A 21,273-nucleotide genomic window follows, 5' to 3' on the forward strand; every position below is an offset into this window, starting at 1 on the left:
GCACCTCACTGTGCACCTCTACTCCACAGTTCCCATCACGTTCTCAGTCTATGGTCCCCAAAAAAGGTTAAGAGGCACTAAGATAAGTATTATCCAGCAGATTCTCTGCTCAAAGTGTCTCATCCTGACAAACACAAGACACCATGGTGATACAGACACCAGATGCAAAACAAACTCAAACTCTATGCTCACCCGATGGTTGCTGCCGCCACACACCATGAATACACATGCACACGCTTCATACTTGAGAAATCACGTAAAAGTTAAGGCGTTTCCTAACTCAGATTTTAATTTTCAATATTTTATGACACCGTCTGAGATGGGGCAGTACTCCCCACATACCAGGAAAAAATACAAATTAAGGAAGTTAGCACTGAACTAAGTAACCATTAATTTAAGGATAATTACAATCCTCCCAACGCTATGACTAAACATAACAAAGACGAAGCCTTTGGAAGGAAAGATTTTAAGGAAACCTAAGAAAAACTGATTTGATGAAGGATCAAAGGAGGCTGGTTCTGTCAGAGTTCCAGGGGTGTGAACATAGGAGGAGAGCTACTATGAACAGGGTATGGAGGAGAAAGCAGCTGACGTCCCTCACAGGGCTGACAACCAACAGAGTACGCAGTGACCTCACGGTAACAACCTTGTGCTGTAGGGCTCCTGTGCAGCAGCGTGAAGCCTGCGTGTGTGTGTGTGTGTGTGTGTGTGTGTGTGTGTGTGTGTGTATGTGTGTGTGAAGCCTGAGTGTGAATGAAGCCTGTGAAGCCTGCTCGTGAAGCCTGCGTGTGAATGAAGCCTGCGCATGAGTGAAGCCTGCATGTGAAGCTGTTCTTCAAAATGCTTCTCTCGGCCACTAGTCTCTCCTGCACCAGTGTGCCCACGCCATCCATGTCTGGAATCCAGCTGCTTGTGCCACTTGAGCCTGTGCTCGGTGCCTCCTGGCTGCTCTCCCTGCACCACAGCCACACTTTCTGCTGCCATGCTCCCAAGCTCACAGACCAGTGCCCACCTTGCAAGCACCCGCTCTGGCTGTCACTGCAGAGGGCAAACCTTTCATCCCAGGCCTCTCTACAAGAATCCTCTTGTGTATTTTAGGTATTTAAAGGTCACTGTCTAGGTAACAGCACTTTGGGCTGCTGCCATTACTGTTTACATTTCTGGGACTGTCATCGCCGAGTGCAGACTTACCCTGGCTGTGAGTCATATTTTCCTGCTTACTGGAATGACTAGTTTTATGTTTCTGTTTTGTTTTGTTCTGTCTTGGAAGGGCTTATTATGTAGCCCAAGATGATCCTCCTGCCTCGGCCTCCTCAATGCTGACATTGCAGCTATGTACTGTAACCGGTCATTTTTTACTGGCTATCGATGTCATAAAGTCAGTGTTATTACTTGGACTTTACTGTTAGGCTTTAGGATCTGGGGTGAGGGTAGACTGCTGTAAATTATTTCCAACTCCCTGCAACCCTCATGCTTCCTTTCAAGTCTGATTAAGGTTAATAGCAGAGAAAAGCAGAGAAGCCTTTCTCTAGGCACAGTCCAGCCCTGCTGCTAAGCTAGGAACTCCAAGTCTGTACCGAGTGCCCCAAGTCCAGCACAAGAGATTCTTCATCATCACGCTGGCCTTCCATCTGGCTCTGGGGACCATTCCCAAAAAGCAGCAATTCAGTGGCTGGCTCTGCCTGATCATTAGCAGTGTGTGCCCTAAACACTTGTGTCTGTGGCTGCAGAGCATAGAGGCCTGACAGACACCAGACGCCTGCAGCCCTTTTCTGTATTCTTCCTTCCTCTCAAGTACTCTCCCTCAGCCTCCAACTGTCTCAGCTCCAAAGTTCAATCTGCCTCTCCACCCTGCTGCCTGGGGCTGCCTCCGTGCAACTCAGCCTGACACAGTATCCAGGAAGAAAAAGGCTCCTCTGTCTGCTTCCTGTCTCAGGACTTAGGGTCACACTGCCTGGCACTCAGTGTCAAAAGGAGGCACTCTACACTTATGTTTATTCTACCTTTCCTGGCTCTGTTTACTGTTATCACTAAAAGGAAGTACACCTATATTTTTATAACCCAAAAAGTTGTCCTTTGGATTTGGTTTGGGCTTTTTTTGGGGGGGTGATGCAGGTTTGTTTTTTTTTGTTTTTAAGGGTTTTGTTGTTGTTGTTGGGGTTTTTTTTTTTGGTGTTAAAGTGAAATAACACTACTTATTTTGCAACATATACAGGAAAAGCAACACTTGACAATGAGTCAAACTACAACAAAGCTAAACATATCAGGTACTATATATATAGGGATTCCTTTAGGGAAAAGAACAGATGGGAATTTTTATTTTAAAAAAAGAAAACAAAACAAATTGATACAAAAGGGAAAAAAACCCACTGGTTTTGAAAGTGAAAATATTTACAGATAGTCAAATTCAACATATTTGTTGGTATCAATTAACCTCATCTGGCCCTGGCCCCAGTTTCAGATTATGGATGAGAGCACAAAGATTCTTTTAAGACTTAGTTTTAAGAAAGATTATAAAATATTTAAAATAATTTAACGGGGAAAACTGACATCACTTAAAATACCAAACTACACAAAGGTGACACATTTCTCAGATAGAGACAGTTCACTTATCTGAAATTCTCCTTTATATTCAGTAATAAGTCCTCTTACAAGGCAATTCTACCTCTACTGACTCTCACCGTTTCTTTACAGCTTAATACCAAGCTGACTAATCTCTAGAATCTCTGTCATCTTCTTTTCACTCGGTGCACACAGGACCTTTACTGAGGCAATACATACCCTGACACACACTGTGCACAGACTCTACCATGGAAAGAACAAGGGACAGAGGTATGTGCACCACATCCATGCAGTGTCACAGGGACCAGAGACCAGTGTACTCCTGGACAGCAACGCAAACCAAAGCTCCTGTCCCTACTTTCACAGCTTACCACAATGATTTGTGATTAACCAGCTCCATATCACGCCACAAAGAAATGACAAGACAGTAAAGCCAGATGTATCATCGATGGAACAGAACTGAGACTCTGGAATAAACCCCCATTCCAAAGGCCGCCAAGTTTCGGTTTCAATGATCAACATCGTTCAGAGGAAAGAGTACTCAACAGACAGCGCATGGACAGCCAGACATCCTGAAAACAATGAACTGGAGCTCGAGGCAAAGAAAGTGAACTTGAAGTGGACCAAGGAAGTGTAAGAGCTAAGAGCTAAGATATTTTGGCAGCAAACAGGAGTGTTTTGTTAAGACCCTACATGCAGCAGTGCCATCTTTCTGGTACAAAATCCTTTGTCAAAGAAACAAAAGGCCAAGAAACTGATGAACTGCCATCAGCAAAATGCAAAATTTCTGTGCAATTATAAATGAGAAGGTAACAACACTCAAAATACAGGAGGAAACATTTCCAAGTCGTAGATCTGATCAGAGACCTGTCCAAAAGGGACAATGACATGATACATGAGAAATGCTAATCAAGACCCAGTGAGCAGTCCACACCCAGGAGGACAGGCCAACAGTCAGGTAAGTGTTGACACCAAAGCAGAGGAAACAGAACCCTCTATATGGCTGGTGAGAACGCCAAACTGTGGGGCCATGCTGAGCAAGTTAAGTGATTAGCAATTCTACTCCTAGGCAGATAAATACTAGAAAAATCAAGACATATCATAGAAAACTAGTACATGCACGGCCATGCCAGCATTATCCCTAAGAGATAAAATGTTGAAACACCCCGGCACCCCACTGAGCAGATAAAGTGCAGTCCATGATTAGTGGAACATCTCTCAGCCACACAGAAGAGTGGAAAACAGCACACACTGTGCCGTGTATGAAACTTGAGAGTGTTACACTAGTGAAGGGAGCCAGTTGAGATCATATATGGTTGAATGAACATAAAACATCCAGAATCAGGAAATCCATGCACACTGAGGCAGACTGGGACAGATGGAGACGAGACAGGCGGATCTGCAGCTGAAAGGTTTCTTCACATGGCGATGGTTGTACAGCTCTATGCTCACCAAATACTGATCTGGACACACTGGACTAGCACATTATACAACATGTGAAATGCAACACAACAAAGCCGCTTTTAACAAACAGATGAGGGCAAGATCTGCAGCCCTCTGGTTAACCTCCAGGAAACCAGTTTGAGTGCTGATGTCCTAGGGATGGAAGGCTTTCGGGGGAGAGACTTCCAATACATACTTCAGAAGACGTACAAGCCAGCTGCACTCCAACACAGGAAGGTTGCCTCGTCTGTCTTTCGAGGAAACAGACCAGCAATGCATCCAGAAAATCCCAGGGAACAGGGAAGGACCTCTGCTAGCCCATTTTAATCACCTACTATTCCAATTCCGAAAAATTACTTTAAAGGCCACTAGCAAGTGAGCTGCTTTTGAAAAGAAGGCAATTCTATTTATATGAGGACAAGAGGAAACAGAGACCTAATGACAGGCTCTGCATTAACTCTCAGTCAGGTACCACGCCCAGGAGACTCTAAGGTGTGTAACTCCACTGTGCAAATAGAAACAGAAGCCTTGCATGAGGAGCCCAAAAGCAAAGTGTGCCTCGGCCTTTCATTAGCTCTACTCGTTCACTTACATTTCATCCTCAGAAAACAAGAGCGTGTTGAGAAAGCAAAAGGCAGCGTGCCAAGAATCAGTAAGGCTGGCCACACAGGAGGCATGTGCACTGCAGCTACGAGGTGAAGTTACAAGAGCACAAAACACAAGCCACACACATCGGAAAGGCCTCCTGTGAGCAGGCGAGCATCTCCCACTACACCCAGCCATCTTTCTCCTTCCTCCTCGAGTTGATTTGAGCCGTGGTGTTTTATCACAATACTAGAAACCCTAAGAAAAGCCTTCACTCTGGCTTCTTCCTGTGGCTCTCTTACTACAAGCTAAGCCAGAATCTCACACCAGTGAAGTGTCAAAGGAAAAGCACCAAGTATTCACGTCAGGGGTAGCCTTGCGGTGCAATAAAGACCACATAACTGAGGCACACTGAAATCAAAGGCTAAAGTTGGGTATTTTCTCTCAAATACTATGCCCGCGTATTATACCATATAGAATTCTTTCCAAACTATTTTTTATAATTTCTCTTGTTTTAATTGTTTTATGATGACATTTCCATTCATCTATCATTGTATCTTGCTTACATCTGCCTCCATACCACTCTCCAACTCCAAACAGAACTCCTCCTGTTACACGTCACATATAAATAGGACATATAAGTGTACGTGCTGCTGCCCCTAGAGGCACTGCAGGTGTGGCTGCTGTGTCATATTGCGTCAGTAGGTGGCAGAGAGGAGAGAGGCTAGGTCTACCTAGGCTCAGTGTTCTGACCTATGAACATCTGAGTGACTAGTAGCCTAACATGCTCTGGAAAAGGAGAGTCTAAGATGATGATCAGTATGGCTCCAGGGGTCTGGACAGGGAGCTACCCTAGACAATTACCAAGACTAGTAATTAATTGTGCTGCACAGGCCTGGGGCAATAGGGAGGAGGCAGACCACACCCAAGATGACCCCCACCCAGTGCCATAATGCACAGATGGGCATAACACTCCTGGGGCCACTCCTGGGCAGACCCCAGACTCTCAGAGACCCTGGGCATCACTAAGAGGAGCATGCAAGTGGTAGAGAAATGAAGAGAAAGGGGAACAGAAGGATGTGGGCACAGTGAAGAGAGGCAGAGCTGGAGACGTGAGGGTCCTGAGGAACAGCCTGATGAGAGTAGCCAGGGATGTCCCCTGGGACCATGGTGGGGTCCTGGCCTGTATTACTACCAAGAGGCTGCGTATGTGTCCCAGGCCCTGCAGCAGCAGATGTCTGCTATCTCAAAGGCCAAGCAGATGTCCCAAATCTGGACTGCTGTCTGGAGACACGATGTCTGGGAGCTGTGCAGAACTGGCCCCAGCCCTCACCTGGGCATTTCGGGGGGAGAGCAGGCCCTGGAGGCCTGAGAGGGGAGAGCAGGCCCCGCAGTAACCATTGTGGGAGTTGACAGTGATAATGGAGGATACCCTCCTCCCTCCTCTGCCCCTCACCACCTGAGCAGGCAAGAGACCTGGCCCTGGGGTCGTGAGAACAGAAGAGCTAGCCCTGCCCTCACCAGCTGCAGACTCTTACAGAGGAAGGAAGCCCTGCACCTGCCCAGACAGCACAACATAGCTGACTCTGGTGACAGGGGCGTGGGTGAGCTGACACTGACGGGTGAGTGTGAGCACTGGAGAGCTGGCCCCACAGCTTGTCTACCATGTAACAGTGTGGGCAAGGGAGAGATGCCCTCCCCTACCCTCACCCCTTGCCATCTACAGCATAGGAGGCCCCAAGGTCAGCAGAGCTGAACAGCAGACAGTATCTCTTGCCTGCCATGCAGTGGCACAGATCCCCTCCCATCCCTTCTACCTTTGCCACCAGCGGTGGGCAGAAGAGCTGGTCCCAGCTCATAAGAGTGGGAAGACTGGCCACGTTCCTTACCTACTGCAGCACTCGGAAGAGCAGGCCCTGTACCTCGCCTGGGCCGCAGGGGAGAGTTGGCTCTGGTTGTGGGCTTGCTGGTGAGCTGGCCTCATCATGGGCATGAGAGCAGAGAGAAGGTGAGTGGACCAGCTCAGATGCCTCTGAGGCTCAGACCCACCTCAACATCTACCCCATCTATGAACTGCTGGAACTCATGAAGGGGCTGGTCCTGCAGATCCAAAACTATAGGACCTCCATGACACAGAGCAACAACAGGATAGCCGAGAGGAAACCCAGTGAGGTTCCAGTATTACAGAACAGCAGAAGCCAGAGGCCTCGTACCAGATCGATGAGTCACTGCAATGAACATTTGCAGGCAAAGTGTGGACAGAGGGGTACACTGTGGGGCACACTGACACACTTACACACTGTGGGGCACACTGACACACTTACACACTGTGGGGCACACTGACACACTTACAGCTTCCACAGTGACATTTTTTTCTTGGTTGGGGGAGAGATTACAAGGGTGGAGGGCGGGTAAGAGGGGAGGAGGAAAGGAGTGGGATTGGGGTGCATGAAATAAAATTTACAAAGATCAATAAGAAGTTTAAAAAGGCCGGGCGGTGGTGGCGCACGCCTTTAATCCCAGCACTTGGGAGGCAGAGGCAGGCGGATTTCTGAGTTCGAGAGTTCGAGGCTAGCCTGGTCTACAGAGTGAGTTCCAGGACAGCCAGGGCTACAAAGAGAAACCCTGTCTCGAAAAACCAAAAAAAAAAAGAAGTTTAAAAAGTGTACATGTGTATATGTATGTACGTATGTGTGTATGTATGTATATGCATGTACATGTATGTGCGTGTATGTTTGTGTGTGTACATGTATATATATTTCCACTCATGAGAAAAAACAGCAGTGCTGTCTTTCTTTGCTCCCATCTTCCTCTCCTCAGACGCCTCCCTCCCCTCATAGACCCTCCTCTCCTCAGACGCCTCCCTCCCCTCACAGTCTCTTGTCTACTTCTTTAGAAACTATTTTAGACAGGTCATAATAAACCGAAATGTTGCAGGAGTGCCTTATGAGCATCCAAAGCAGCCTCCGACGGCTCCATGCATTTCATCACACACCCTGGGAATTTCATGCAGTACAAACAGCCACAGAGGTAAAGAGAGTACCTGCCATGACAGCCGACAGCCACTACCCTCAGGAAGTTCAGTGAGGAAAGACGTGAAGATGTTTTCAAAACATAACAGGAAGAAATGAAAACAGTGGATCAACACAAGATATTGATGCAAGAAATGTGATAACTTATTTTATTATTTTTATATCTTATTTTAAATAAAGTGTTATGTGTCTGCGTGTGGGTTTATGCAAAGTGAATGCAGTATCAAGGAAGGCCAGAAGAGGGCTTCAGATTCTTATGAGCTGGAGTTACAGGCAGCTGTGGACAGCCCAATGTGAGTGTTAGGAACTAAACTCAGATCCTCTGCAAGAGTAACTAGTATTCTTAAGCATGGAGCCATCGCACCAGCCTTAATTTGGGGTCGGAGTCGGGGGGTGTGTACACACACCATGACACACAAGTGAACACAACAACTCTGTAGAGTCTAGTTCTCCCCTGCCACCTTTATATGGGTTCTGGGAATCGCACTCTGATGATCAGGCTTTGTGGCAAGTACCCATCTCCAGAGCCTAATAACAACTGAAACCATCACTAAAGCACAAGAATAAACTCTGGGTGTTTGCACAAACATTCTGAACATTCGGCAACATATAAAGACCTTAAAAAGTGGGCCCCTACTACATCCAACTGAACAGAAAAATCCTGTACTTAAGACTGATCAGACACCCCAGGATTTTACTCTATTGAAACAACTGGAATATCCATCAAGACTGAGGTGGAAAGACACATTGAATGTTTATAATAGCAAAAGAACCAGAAACATGTAAAAAGCCCAACAGGACTTATAAAGATACAAACTGTACCTGGAATCACAGCGCCTGGGGGGTGAGGCAGGAAGGCAATGGGTCTCAGGACCACCTAAATACAGAGCAAGAGCCCTGCCTCAGACTAACTCACCAGTCACTTAAAACATCACAAACTGCTTCCTGAAGACAAAGGAGAAAGCACAGGGACAGTGCTATTCAGCTGCCATCCAGAGTCTCCTGGCAGGTAAAGATTGAACCAAATGCACACGGTAAAAGCACATCACACTTGTCCCTCCCTGACCCACATCCATCCCATCCTGAGACTTTATCAGGACCGTGTAAAGGAAGCCTTGCCCAGCCATACACAAATGCCACTAAAACTTTAGCTAAAAGCAAAACTCAAAACTATACCTCACTGATTTTAACATATTTTTCAATACTGTAATTTCTGATATTTCCCTAGATCCTACAACCAACGTATTTAAAAGGCACTGTTACAATTTAACGATTAATAAATTTTAATGATACATAAAATTACAATGCATCTTCAAGATTACAGATCTGGCAGTTGAAGAAATAATCTCCAAGACTCAATTTTAAAACACTGTGTGAACAGAAGACAGAAGCGAAGTGTAATCACTGTTTGTAGGACCAAAGCAATGACTTTACGTGAGGATTTTCTATACAGAGTTTCTGTAAAGATGTAGACACAGACACTTAAGATTAGGGAGACTACTTCAGGGGCTGGAGAGAGGCCTCGGCAGTTAAGAGTGCTGACTGCTCTTACAAAGGACCAGGGTTGGATTTCTAGCACCCACATATAGCGTGCATGCGCGCGCGCGCACACGCACACACACAAACGCACGCACGCACACGCAGGCAAAACAACCATATGAACTCCTTCAACTATCTGATCCAAATGAAGACACTTAGCATTACGAAGAGTTCAGAGTACTGGACATTATGTCTGTGCCTCATGATATATCCTGCACAGCTTCTGAGCTCTGAACATGACAGACAACAAACAAGGAGTCATCTCAGAGGCTGGCCCCGTCCTGAGACAAGAGTCACCTTTCCTCCTGCAGTGACGCCCACGTTTCACAAAGCCAGGATTCCCCTGCTTCTATTCCTATTTATCAATACGTACTTTCTCCTGCAGCAGCGTAAGTAAATCTATTCCTGCTCACCGAGTATTTTCCCCTGCAGCAGCCTAAGTAAAATCAGTTTGGCCTTCCACTCCAGTTTGCCAGCTGTGAATTGGAGCTGGAACGGACAGGATGTAGACCCTGTCTTCAGGATCTCCGAGTGGAGCTTGTAATCAGGGACCGAGGGTGAATTTGCCTCCTCTTAAGCCTTGGCCCTCACCACTGGCCTAAGAGTAAGGAATGGATGCCAATTCTCGGTGTGATTTCTGTGGGTTTCATGGTCTGATCATCTGCTAATCTCTATAAACAGATTAATGGGTAACGGGGATCATGTCTCTCTGAGAGAAAGATGACAAAGCGTATGATTTGCTCATTTTTCTGCTTTGTCTGCTTATCCATCATGATGTGCACTCAAATCAGTTAAGATCCATACCCGCCGGGCACACACCTACTCGGTGGTAGATTCTGTACCTGTGCTAGCTTCATCACAGCTGCAATGTGGTAGATTCTGTACCTGTGCTAGCTTCAGCACAGCTGCAATGTGGTAGATTCTGTACCTGTGCTAGCTTCAGCACAGCTGCAATGTGGTAAATTCTAACCCTGTGCTAGCTTCAGCACAGCTGCAATGTGGTAGATTCTAACCCTGTGCTAGCTTCAGCACAGCTGCAATGTGGTAGATCCTATACCTGTGCTAGCTTCAGCACAGCTGCAATGTGTTGCCTAAAATGAGCGTGTCTACTTCCACATCTGAAACTCAGAGGTCTTCTTCGCCCCTCACTGCATTTCCTACCTCTAGACAGTTGTGCCAAAGTTGATCACAATGTGTCTAATGGGAGCTGTTTCAAATGCCTTACAAATAAACCATGCTTCTTATAAAGTGGGTATTATTAAAACTGCCACAAATTAAGGGAAAATGAGCCTGTAGTTCAACATCAATTAAACTATGAAGAAGTTTTTGCTCTTCCATAGACCCTTCCTGAACTTCTGCAACTTTACTAACTGAATAAGCTAACACAGAATATAAATTCACACTTAATCAAGCTGAGTCGCTATCTGATAAGAAGCCCTACTGTAATACTGGATTGACTAAATCTTTAGATAACTACAGCTTGTATTCGATCCCCGGGTGCACGATGTGCCCTCGAAGGTCGAAGGCCAGAAGAGGACAAGAGAGTCCCTGAAACTGGAGATACGAATGGCTATAAGCTACTGTGTATGTGCTGGGAACTGTACCCAGGTCCCTAGCTCTAACCTGTCAGTGTAAGAGCAGCCCATGCTCTAACCACTGAGCCACATCTCACTGGTACTAAACTGAGTTAACTTTATGACTAAACACTGGTTATAACTAGACCAAGGTAAAGTATGAAAACATTAATTATTAAACATAATTTAGGTGTAGAAACCTCTTTTATATGCCACAAAAGGGTACATATATGCCAATCTGTTAGTGATAAGTTACAGAAGGTTCACAGAGAAGGGTTTTTACTTCTTATAGTCAAAGCTGATTTTCTTAATTTTTTAATTGATATTTTAGAATCAAATTACATACATGCAAACTAAAATCTGGCTGTGCTGCCACGTCAAAGGCTTCTTGGGTTACTGGTCTGTTCTTAATGGAGCTGGCAGGGCCCCTACCTTCCATACTACCTATCTACAAGCAAAGGTCCCGTGTGCCGCCTGTGACTTACACACCAACTTATACCCATGACCACCTACGACAGCGTCTCTCTAGCTCCTTTACATGGCACTGGCTATGTTTACTTCTGAGAAGTCTGTTGCACTTCGTTAAGTATACAGCCAACGGCAGTTCTTACCCACCTTGATCCCACTGTATTCAGATCTGACAACTTGCAGAATCTAAAACTGTCCTTGAGATTTCCCAGAAGGCTCCTGGAAAACCAGAGACTTAAAATAATTGGGATAGTTTGATGTTACTTTTCATGAATTCCAATCAGGAGACAAGACACCACACACACACACACACACACACACACACACACACCAGTTTAAATCTGTACAAGTCAAATATAAATATTTCAGAAACTGCTTGCTGTAGAAATTCCAGTGAGTGAGCTGTCAATCCACTTACTAGCTGTAACAGACTTCCATTTCTTGGTGTCCTGGCACTACTTTTCTTGATATCATTAGTCATAATTTCAGATATGTTTCTGAACGTTCACTTGGCATTCACTTGTTCATTTGAGTGAAGCATGCTTTAAGCTAGTTGTCCTTAAGGACTCATATAACTGATCTCTGGGGTGTGTACTGATATTCACAGCGGTTGGGGCATAGTCTTTCTTTGGTACTTTTGACAGGTTCTTAGTGTAATCTAATACGTGCTTAGACTGTCTTACACTGCAGTTAAACATCTCTCTTCCATGGAGAGCATGTGTCTACTGGGTGAAACTAGATGCAACCACTGTGCTTCCTTCAACACCGAGGCCGCCATCATGTCATAAACACTGTGAGCTGAGCTTTCTGCATTGACTTTTATCCTGTTGGCATGTGGCAGGAGCAACCAAACATCTGCAATAACTGCCTTATTCTGACAAGCAATGCCCACTGGCCATGTACACTTTAAGCTATCAGCAAGCTATGAACCACTTTAGTCTCTGCAGCTACAGACTGGCTTCTGTTTTCCTCTGCTACTTCCCAGCAGCACCTGCAACCAGCACAGGCCAGAGTACTTGTCTTCCACAAGGGCAGGCTATTTGGGGCTATCTCAGAGCCTGCAAGAAGGACTATGCCAGGTACTTTTGGGCAGAGGTTTCTGAATGCATGTTTGAACAACTCTGAGAAAATACCAGTAGGCTTAGTCTGGATTTCTGGAACTCCCAAATGGGTCCACAAGACTACTGACTGAAATAAAGCAGAACAAGAATTACTAAAGAACGACAGAAAGGATGACCAGGGGTGTCTGAACTACTGCTGAATAAGGACCCTTCCCTCGTGGCTTACACTGTGCCATGGATATGGTCTGTCCCCACAGGTTCATATGTTAGGGACTTGTCCCCAGAGTGGCAGTGACTATAACATGCTGAGACCTCTTAAGCAGTAAGGCCTAGTGGGAAGTCCCAAAGTCAACTGCAGGTGTGCCCTCGGCAGGGATTAAGGTGGTTCTCAGAGCTCCAGTTTCACTTGGGCTTCCTGTTTGGCAATGGGACCTCTTGCTCACACAAGTTCCAGCTCCCAGCCGTTGCTATCTGCCATAAAGTGATGAAGTCAGGAGGGGCTGTGCCTGGAGCTTGTGCCACCATATTTGAACTTACGGCTTACAGAAGTTTGGGTTGGTCTGTTTCGGGTATTTCATTTACAGTCATTAAAAACAAGACTAATACACTCTACACAACTCCTAAAAACTTAGTGGACTGATCCTGTTCTTAAACTGTCCGGTGCATAGTCTTTCATACCACAGTGAATAAAAACAAAGGTACATTTCTATTTTTAAAAATATGTAGCAACACCGGGCAGTGGTGGCACGCGTCTTTAATCCCAGCACTTGCAGAGGCAGGCGGATTTCTGAATTTGAGGCCAGCCTGGTCTACAGAGTGAGTTCCAGGACAGCCAGGGCTATACAGAGAAACCCTGTCTCGAAAAACCAAAAAAAAAAAAAAAAAAAAAAAAAAAAGTTAGCAACAAGTTTCAAGAGCTTTACAATTCCATTTTACAAACAAGAGATCTATCCTTAAAAAAATGAAATAGTAAAAAATGCACACTCATATTTGTATCAAGTCACTGAATGTGTAGTGTTTTACCATTTAAAACATAAATACACTATAAAGCAATTCAGCTGGTTATATCACATAAACAAGCCGGACATGCCCGCCATTGCTACATCACAGGGAATGATATGGGGAATTAGGAACTGTACAATGGAGCAAAGAGACTACAAGGGAGACCAGTGTCAGAGAGCGACAAACACGGCTGTTGCTCGACACTGTCACAGCGCCAAGCAGAGCTTAGGGGCCTGGAGCAGTGGCTGCTGAGCCTTTACACTTCTGTAACTTTTCTAAGATGGACTTGTGTTGCCTTTCTGACTTGTTAGGTTACTTTAATTTGGTGAGCAGACCTCTTGTACTTTCTGGAAAGGAAGTATATCAAATTAAAGAGAAAAACGTATTCTTAAATATAGTGTACAATGTTTAAAAACTGAAAAGCACATTAATCTAAGCTACACACACACACACACACACACACACACACACACACGAATGTCCAGTTAAATGAACAACTAAGAACTTCCAAAGAAAAAGCTGGCTGTCTCCCCTCACTGCAACAAGATATTTCATCCGCAGTCACAGCAGAGCATTTGGCCACATGGCTGAGGATCTGCCAAGCACCTATCACAATTTCAAGCAGGGCAGGGGCGTGCACAAGAGTAACAGCTGAAGCCAAAGATGGTGTAGAAAAGCTGGATCTCAAAATTCCACTTTCTCAAGTTTATGGCTTCTGAAGACGGGAAAAACTCAAGTTCTAAGAGGTATTTGATGGCTCTCAAAGACAATTACAGTGGGTTTTCCCACTTCCTTCTACCTTAAGCCACAAGAAACAGAATAGAAATACAATAATGGCACTGACTGGGCACTCAGTAGAGAAGTCAATAGTAACCTATGAAGCAGAAGCCACCACTGTCTCTGTTCTTCAAACGAAGGAAAAGAGGTTAAATCACTTTCCCCAAATCACAGTTAAGGTTCATAGCCCGTCGAGTAGGGAAGCCTTCTCCCCAGCACCCGCCCGCAGCGCTGCCTCCCTCGGCCAGGAGGCACCCGTGGTACCGTCTGCACCCAGCCAGCAGAGGAGACAAGGAAGCAACGAGACTTCCTGTCCTGGCCTCAAGCAGCTTCAAGTTTATTTACAGCAGACAACAAACAAGTGAGAGCACCTCATGCACGTGCAGCTGCTAGCACACTAGCACAGAAACCCAGAGGGCTCAAAGACACAAACGGAGGAACCGCAATCCAGGGCAACAGAGAGGAAGAAAGCAAGACTTCTCTATCCTAAGCCTACATGTGTTCTTATGATCCCTCCCTTTCTCTCTCCCTCCTTTCTCTCTCCTTCACTCCCCCCCCCCACGCACACACATACACATCAAAGATAAATAAATTCCACTTCTCATCTTTAAGGATTACACTATTTGAAGACGTTAAGACACAGGTCCATGTTTTAGAGAAAAGTGAATTAATCACCTAAGGCATCCATTCACATACTCGACCCAGTGCTACTCTCTTAAATAAATCCTAAATTTTAAACCACAGCGTAAGACCCACCTGCTCCACCGGAGAGCTTTCCACAGGACAGATGCGGTCTGGCCTGAGATAAGGATCTTGCTATTTTCCTCCAAATTGCTTTCGATCCGCGTTCTCGTAACTTCTCAACCAAGTGACCAAACCAACGCTGATGAGAAGCAACTTACCGGGAGCCTAGCTTGACTCCCAGTACAAGTAATATCGTCCATCCAGCATGGTGGGCGGAGAGCCCTACTCCCCACAGCCAATGGGAGCAACAGGGGCTTGGGGAGGGGTTTCCTCAAATCTTACTGGGCAGGATTCAGAGAGCTCCAGACACAGTGGAGACAGTCTAGAGCTGCAAGGCCAGCACAGCACCTGCAGCCTACCCCTGCCAGCGAGGCCCCAGGCCACAAAGCTTTCCCAACCTCCCCAAACAACTACCATCTGGGGGGAGGAGGGGAATCACCTGTTCACACAGGTGAGCCTGGGGAAGACATCTCCTACTGAAGCCATAGTATTGTTCCACAGACCCCACAGACACGTGACCATCCATGATGCAAACAAGTCTAGTCCATACTTTAAAAGGCCTCACAGTCTTACAGTTCCTACACTGCTAAAAAGGCTGGTGTCTTCTCAGAATCGAGGAAATGTTATAACTCTAACCCCTGTAAAATCAAAACACTGATTAACATACTTCCAACCTATAGCAGCATGGAGGGAAAAATCTCCCATTTCATAGGAGAGGACCAGGAGGGTGGCACGGAAAGCCTGGCCAAATCAAGACTGGGACCCAGCGGGGCACGTGAAAGCCTGAAGCTCCATGTCCACAAGCTGGGGCTCCTGCTAACACTGCTCAGAGGCCAAAGGGTTGCACTGCACTGGTGCCTGCAGCACAGAGAGCAACTCTCTCTCTGGCCAGTGCTACTTGGTACCCTCAGCTTTCATCCACAGGAGCCCCCACGTTCCTGAAATCCAGTCACTTAGATGTCACCTGCACAGCTGCACACACAACCTATCAAGGAACTTCACACAGGGACGCCAGCCCTGCTTGCTACACATGGCCTAGCTCAGCCTGGGACCTTCGAGTAAGCCTCCACGGCCCCATAACTCTTCCGTCTGTTATCCACACACACAACACCAGGACCATGACGATAACCACATCAAGATATGCCCGCAGACGGAGGTTAGCTCCCCACAGCTGCAGTGGCCTAAGTCTCTGTACGCTGAAGCTAGGAAGCACTTTTATCAGTGGTCAGGTTGGAGCACAGCACCTTGGAGGCACCTTCATTCTAAGGTCACACTTGGAGTGCACTTTCTCTCCGTGACAGGAATTGCTCTGAATGTCATCACTGCTTCTCCGACAGCACTTCTGTGCAAACTTTAAGCTCAAACTCTTACTTGCCAAAGTTCACAGTCCTTACACATCTCTGCTACTCTGTAAACTCATTATAAACCTGACTCAAAGCAGTGAGCAACCACAGCACAGCGCCCCCAATGTCATGCTCTACTGAACTCATTTCCACCAAAGAAATCCACCCGCTATCTCTGAAGTCAGCTCGTTCTAATTCTCTTCCACAGGAGCCCCATGTTCCTGACATCTTTAACACGCTAGAATCTCCAGTCAGCCAAATTCTCCCCAGACTGTAACATGAATGGCCACTAGCCCAGCTCCCAACAGATTCCTGTCCTCCACTGAAACCTCCTGGGCCTATTCTTACTGTCTACATGCACACTGATATTCTGGTCCTCCAAACTCCATCAAGAATATCTTATTAAGCTCTGCTTACAACATTCTAGGGCTTTCTTGCCTGCAACTCCAAACTTTTCCACATTCCTCTCACAAACCAGTTTCAAAGGCCTACAGATGACAGTGATCGTAATGACTTACAGACCACAGTCACAGGAATGGCCTACAGACCATGGTCAGAGTAACAACCTTAGAGATCATGTGGTCCTAGTTAACAGCCTTATAGCTAGCACAGTCACAGGAATGGCCTTATAGATCATAGCAATGATCATAGCAATGGCCTACACACCACAGTCATAGCAATGGCCTCTCTTCTGAGTACAATTTCTGACACTGCTTTTCTTGTCACTGTGACAAATACCTAACAAGCAATACAAGGGAAGAGACTCCTGTTTTGACTCATGGTTCAGGGAACATGGTCCATTATGGTGGGGAAGTCTGTCTGTGGTAAGAGAAGCTTGGGGCACAGTTTATTTACATCTTGTCAGACCATGATGCTGAAAGTTCTACCTGGAAGTTCAGTTAGCTTAAAACCTTCAAATCTATACCGTACAACCCTACGGGTTCAAGGAGAGGCCTAGTACCTAAAAAGGTTCTACAATCTCCCCCAAACCACCAACATCAGGACCAAATGTTCAAACATATGTGCCTAGTGAGGACATTCCGAATGCAAATCTTGACAGTCATTTGGTAAACACTGTCACTAGTTCTCCTGACTCAGCCTCGAGGGACAGTGTAAAAAGTACAACAGCATCCTTTGTGTTTTTAGTACAACCATGTACTTGAAAATCAAAGTCACAATCCCCTGGTGAGTTTTAAAACCAATTTAGTTGGTAAAAATGAACATTTACTGCAATATAATAATTACTACAGATTATATGTTACAGAATCAAATGTATCATAAATTTATTTCCACTATACAGGACGTTGAAACGTCTCCAAAGTGTATTACTATAGGTCACATTCCTACTGTGGTTCCTGAGCTACTCGTTTGTTCTAAAAGACAGCCTAGATAAGATTAACCACTGATGTAAAACCTTGCGCTCTGGCCCCTCTATATCCCAGGCCCTACATTTTAATGGGGAGAAAGCTGAGTACAATGAGTTGAGAGGGCATTTCTTGTCTTTCCTTTTTTTCCTTGCATTTTTTTTTTTCTGAAAAGAATCTTTCTTCTAGTTGATCTCAGCAAGCCTACCTGCTCTAGAACACAGAGCACGCCGTAAGGACGAAACGCTGCTCCAGTGGGGTGAGCTGAAGCTCAGCACGTGAGTCTGGTGGCTGAGGAGCCCCGGGCTCAGGGTGATAACTGGCGAGAGAAGCAAGAATCTGTGGACCTGCTCCTGAGCTGTAACCTGAGGCAACTGCAGTCTGCGCATGGTTCTTTCATAGCTCTGCACTGAAAGGCACAGCATATCTTTTCAAGTTCCTCCTACTCCGGACTCTCCATGGCTGAGAAGTATGACGAAATGCATATTAAAGGGCTGGCCATCCCTAAGACTCGTATTAGTAAATGCTTAACTCTTTATTTCAGCAAAAACTAAATACATGTAAAAGAAAATATTTCAAAATTTTTTGTGAGAAAATCAAGTATAGTTTAATCAGGGTAATCACACGGAAAGAGGAAGAGACCAGTAGGAAGAGCCTGTGCAAGAGAGTAACGGGAGGGGTGGGTGCTATCAAAGATCATGAGAAACACAGAGTTATTGTGAAATACATGTACAGAGCCCTAGGTTCAATCCCCAAACTGTATAAACAAGACATGGTGGCACGCACCTGCAATCCCAACATCCCAGAAAGAGGCAGAAAGAACAGAATCTCAAAGCCCATCCTAGGCCACATAGGAAATTTGAAGCCATCTGAGCTACTAAGAACACAATTTGTTAAACAAAAAAAAAATAAAATTCAGATTTTAAATAAATGTATTAAAGGGGTTGGGGGTTTTTTGGTTTGGTTTTTTTTTTCAAACGCCCTCACCACCACCAAAAGACTACAGTGGTTAACAATTCCTACTAATTTCTCTAAGCCAGCTCTAGAGCTGACCTCTAACAGCCCTGGGCTGAAAATCTGAGTACAGCATCTCCAAACAGTTCACAAGTAAAGAACTCCCTAAGGTGGCAACCCATTCAGCTTCACAGCACAGGGTTCACACTGCTCTACAGCTGGCTTAGTCCTTTTGAAACAGCGCTGACATGGACTCCATCTATGAAACACTTTGACGGGATGCCTAATGTAGTCCTAATAGCACTCACTGCAGCCTTATCAACATGTGCCTTCTGTGAGATCAAGGACAGTAACACAGTCACTGAGGTCTGCAGAACAGGAAGAGCGAACGCTTGCAAGTGGAAAGCCAGCCTTCTCTTGGCTGTCAGCAAACACGTGCAGAGAAGCAAACACTCTACTATGGGAGGCTGTGGTCGGCTGAGATCTGAGACCACACCGGCCACACCCACTGTCAGCAGGGTGATGTCCCTCTCAAAGGAGGCCATCTCAAATATGCCACTGAAGACAGACGGAGCTTGTTAAGAAGGCGCACGTGTTGGGAAGGCGGTTACGGGCTTTCGAGAAGCTCTCTGTAAATATGAAAGACCGTCAGAACACCAGACTGTTCTTTTATCTCTATTGACGTACTATATGAACTAAATGGTTAAAGACATCTAGCTTTAATCATCCCGGGTAATTCAGACACAGTAAAAAGTGTTAAAGTAAAATTTAAGTTCATTTAAGATCTGGTAACAATATTCGCTTCATATGGTACATGGAAACTCATACATTTCAATTTTTAGTAACAATTCAAAATAAGGAGACTTTAATACGTGTAGTAGTTAGGAATTTGAGGGCTGCACATCAGGTGCCTCCGAACAGATTCTAACCCCAGGACCACTGAGCTCCAACACTGGCTCTTGGTCCCCACAGGAAACTGCACACAAGCAGCAGACACTCTTAGACACATACATAGATACTTACATACACACATGCACGCATGCATGCATGCATACATACATATAAATACAATTTTAAAAGGATTCGGGGCTAGAGTGATGGATTAGCGACTAAGAGTGTTCGCTGTGAAGCCAAAAGGACCTGAGATCAGGAATGGCTGCACACTCCTACAACCCCAGCATGTGGGGTGCACAGCAGAAACAGGCAGATCCCGGGGGCCCGGTGAATGGCCACCCTGGCCAAAATGCTGAACTGTAGATTCCATAGGAGACTGTCTCAGGAAGGAAGGAAGGAAGGAAGGGAGGGAGGGAGGGAGGGAGGGAGGGAGGGAGGGAGAGAGGGAGGGAGACAGACGGAAGGTGTCTGCTATTCTCCTCTAGCCTTTGTATGAGCATGCATGAGCACATGACCCTATACACACATGCACACACTACATGCACATGCATGCAAGCACACACATACATACACACACACACACACAGAGAGAGAGAGAGAGAGAGAGAGAGAGAGAGAGAGAGAGAGAGAGGGAGGGAGAGAGATTTAGGTCCTATAATTATGTATTATTTAAAAATACTTATAACATGCTCATTATGAAAAGCTTTAGAAAAAAATTGATATGTTTCCAATGCTTTCTCTCTGTGTGTGGTTTTTAAAAATGTGATTATGCTACATATTAGGATTTTAAGATGCCTAACCAAGTTTACAGTTTTGAGACTATTTGGGGGGTGAGGAGATGAGTCTGTGAATGAAGTGCATGCTGTGTTCAGATCTCCAGGACCCACATAAAGGCCAGGCATGATGGACATCTGTGACCCCAGAGCTGGGGTCAGGGATGGGGAAGACAGGAAGATCCAGGGAGTTCACTAGCCAGTCAATCTAGCCCAGATGGTGAATTTCAGGTTCTATGAGAGCAATACAAGATATTGTCCCCAAACCTACAGTGGAGAGCAATAGAGGACATTCAGCACTGACCTCCAGCCTCCACAGCTTCATGTGTTCATACACGCACACATGAACACAAACACCATATTTTAAAAAGAAAGGAGGGGGGAGGGAGGGTAAGAAAGAGAGAAAGAATGAGAGAGGATAGAGAATTTATTAGTTACAGGTCAAACCGAAGGGGGAAGGGAAGCCAACTAAGCAGAAAGGGATCTAAGTCGCCAGAGCCCCTCGAAGCCTCCACGTTTCTCTGGAGTTCTCATCACCATCTGGGCCCAAACAACCTCTCTGGGGCTGGCTAGCCTCAGCTTTTGGGAGTTAGCTTTCAGCTTGACTTCAAATGATGCATTTCAATTATCAAACTGAGAGTTTCCTTTCCCAGGATCTGACATGACAAACCTTAGCAAAAAGCCCAAGGCCACCATCTGGGATGGGGTCGGTTCCTACAGGCAGAGCTCCCTGTGAAGGGGGAGGGGCAGATGGGTTCCTGCAGCTAGAGATAGAGGTGCTTCCAGCCGGGAGGCAGGGAGGAGGACCGACTGGAACTGTCCTTTACAAATCCTATTGGTACTCCACTTCCTACTCTGAGCTCAGTGCAGGGCACATCACACAACAGAGGTATTTGGGGATCTTTCTAAAAATAGTCAAGCCCCACCAAAACGACCTGCAATGTGTGCACCTCCCATGTCACTACACGCTCTTTAACAACAAGGTTTTTAATAGCTGCAGAATTCTAATTAACTTTTAAAATGTGCACTTAAATCCAGAAAAACCACATATCATCAGGATCCTTTATGAACAGAATAAGCAAAAGGTATCTGAGAAGGCACCAAGTACTGACATCCTTACCACTCCTTGTCAGAAACTATTCCAAAGGACTCTTTGTG

The 21,273-nt window shown here is 45.7% G+C and overlaps 1 protein-coding gene and 1 non-coding gene across 3 annotated transcripts in view; one reads left to right on the top strand and one right to left on the bottom strand.

Moving 5' to 3' along the window:
* Map3k4 (mitogen-activated protein kinase kinase kinase 4) overlaps positions 1-21,273 on the bottom strand; it is a 91,135-nt gene that overhangs the window by 65,724 nt on the left and 4,138 nt on the right. The gene's annotated exons all lie outside the window — the stretch shown is intronic.
* On the top strand, positions 5,243-5,377 carry LOC114625496. The gene has a single exon (XR_003712088.1). It is a non-coding gene; the product is annotated as a small nucleolar RNA SNORA17 (small nucleolar RNA).

Source organism: Grammomys surdaster, unplaced genomic scaffold, assembly GCF_004785775.1.
Source record: "Grammomys surdaster isolate TR1022 unplaced genomic scaffold, NIH_TR_1.0 218, whole genome shotgun sequence".
NCBI lineage: Eukaryota > Metazoa > Chordata > Mammalia > Rodentia > Muridae > Grammomys > Grammomys surdaster.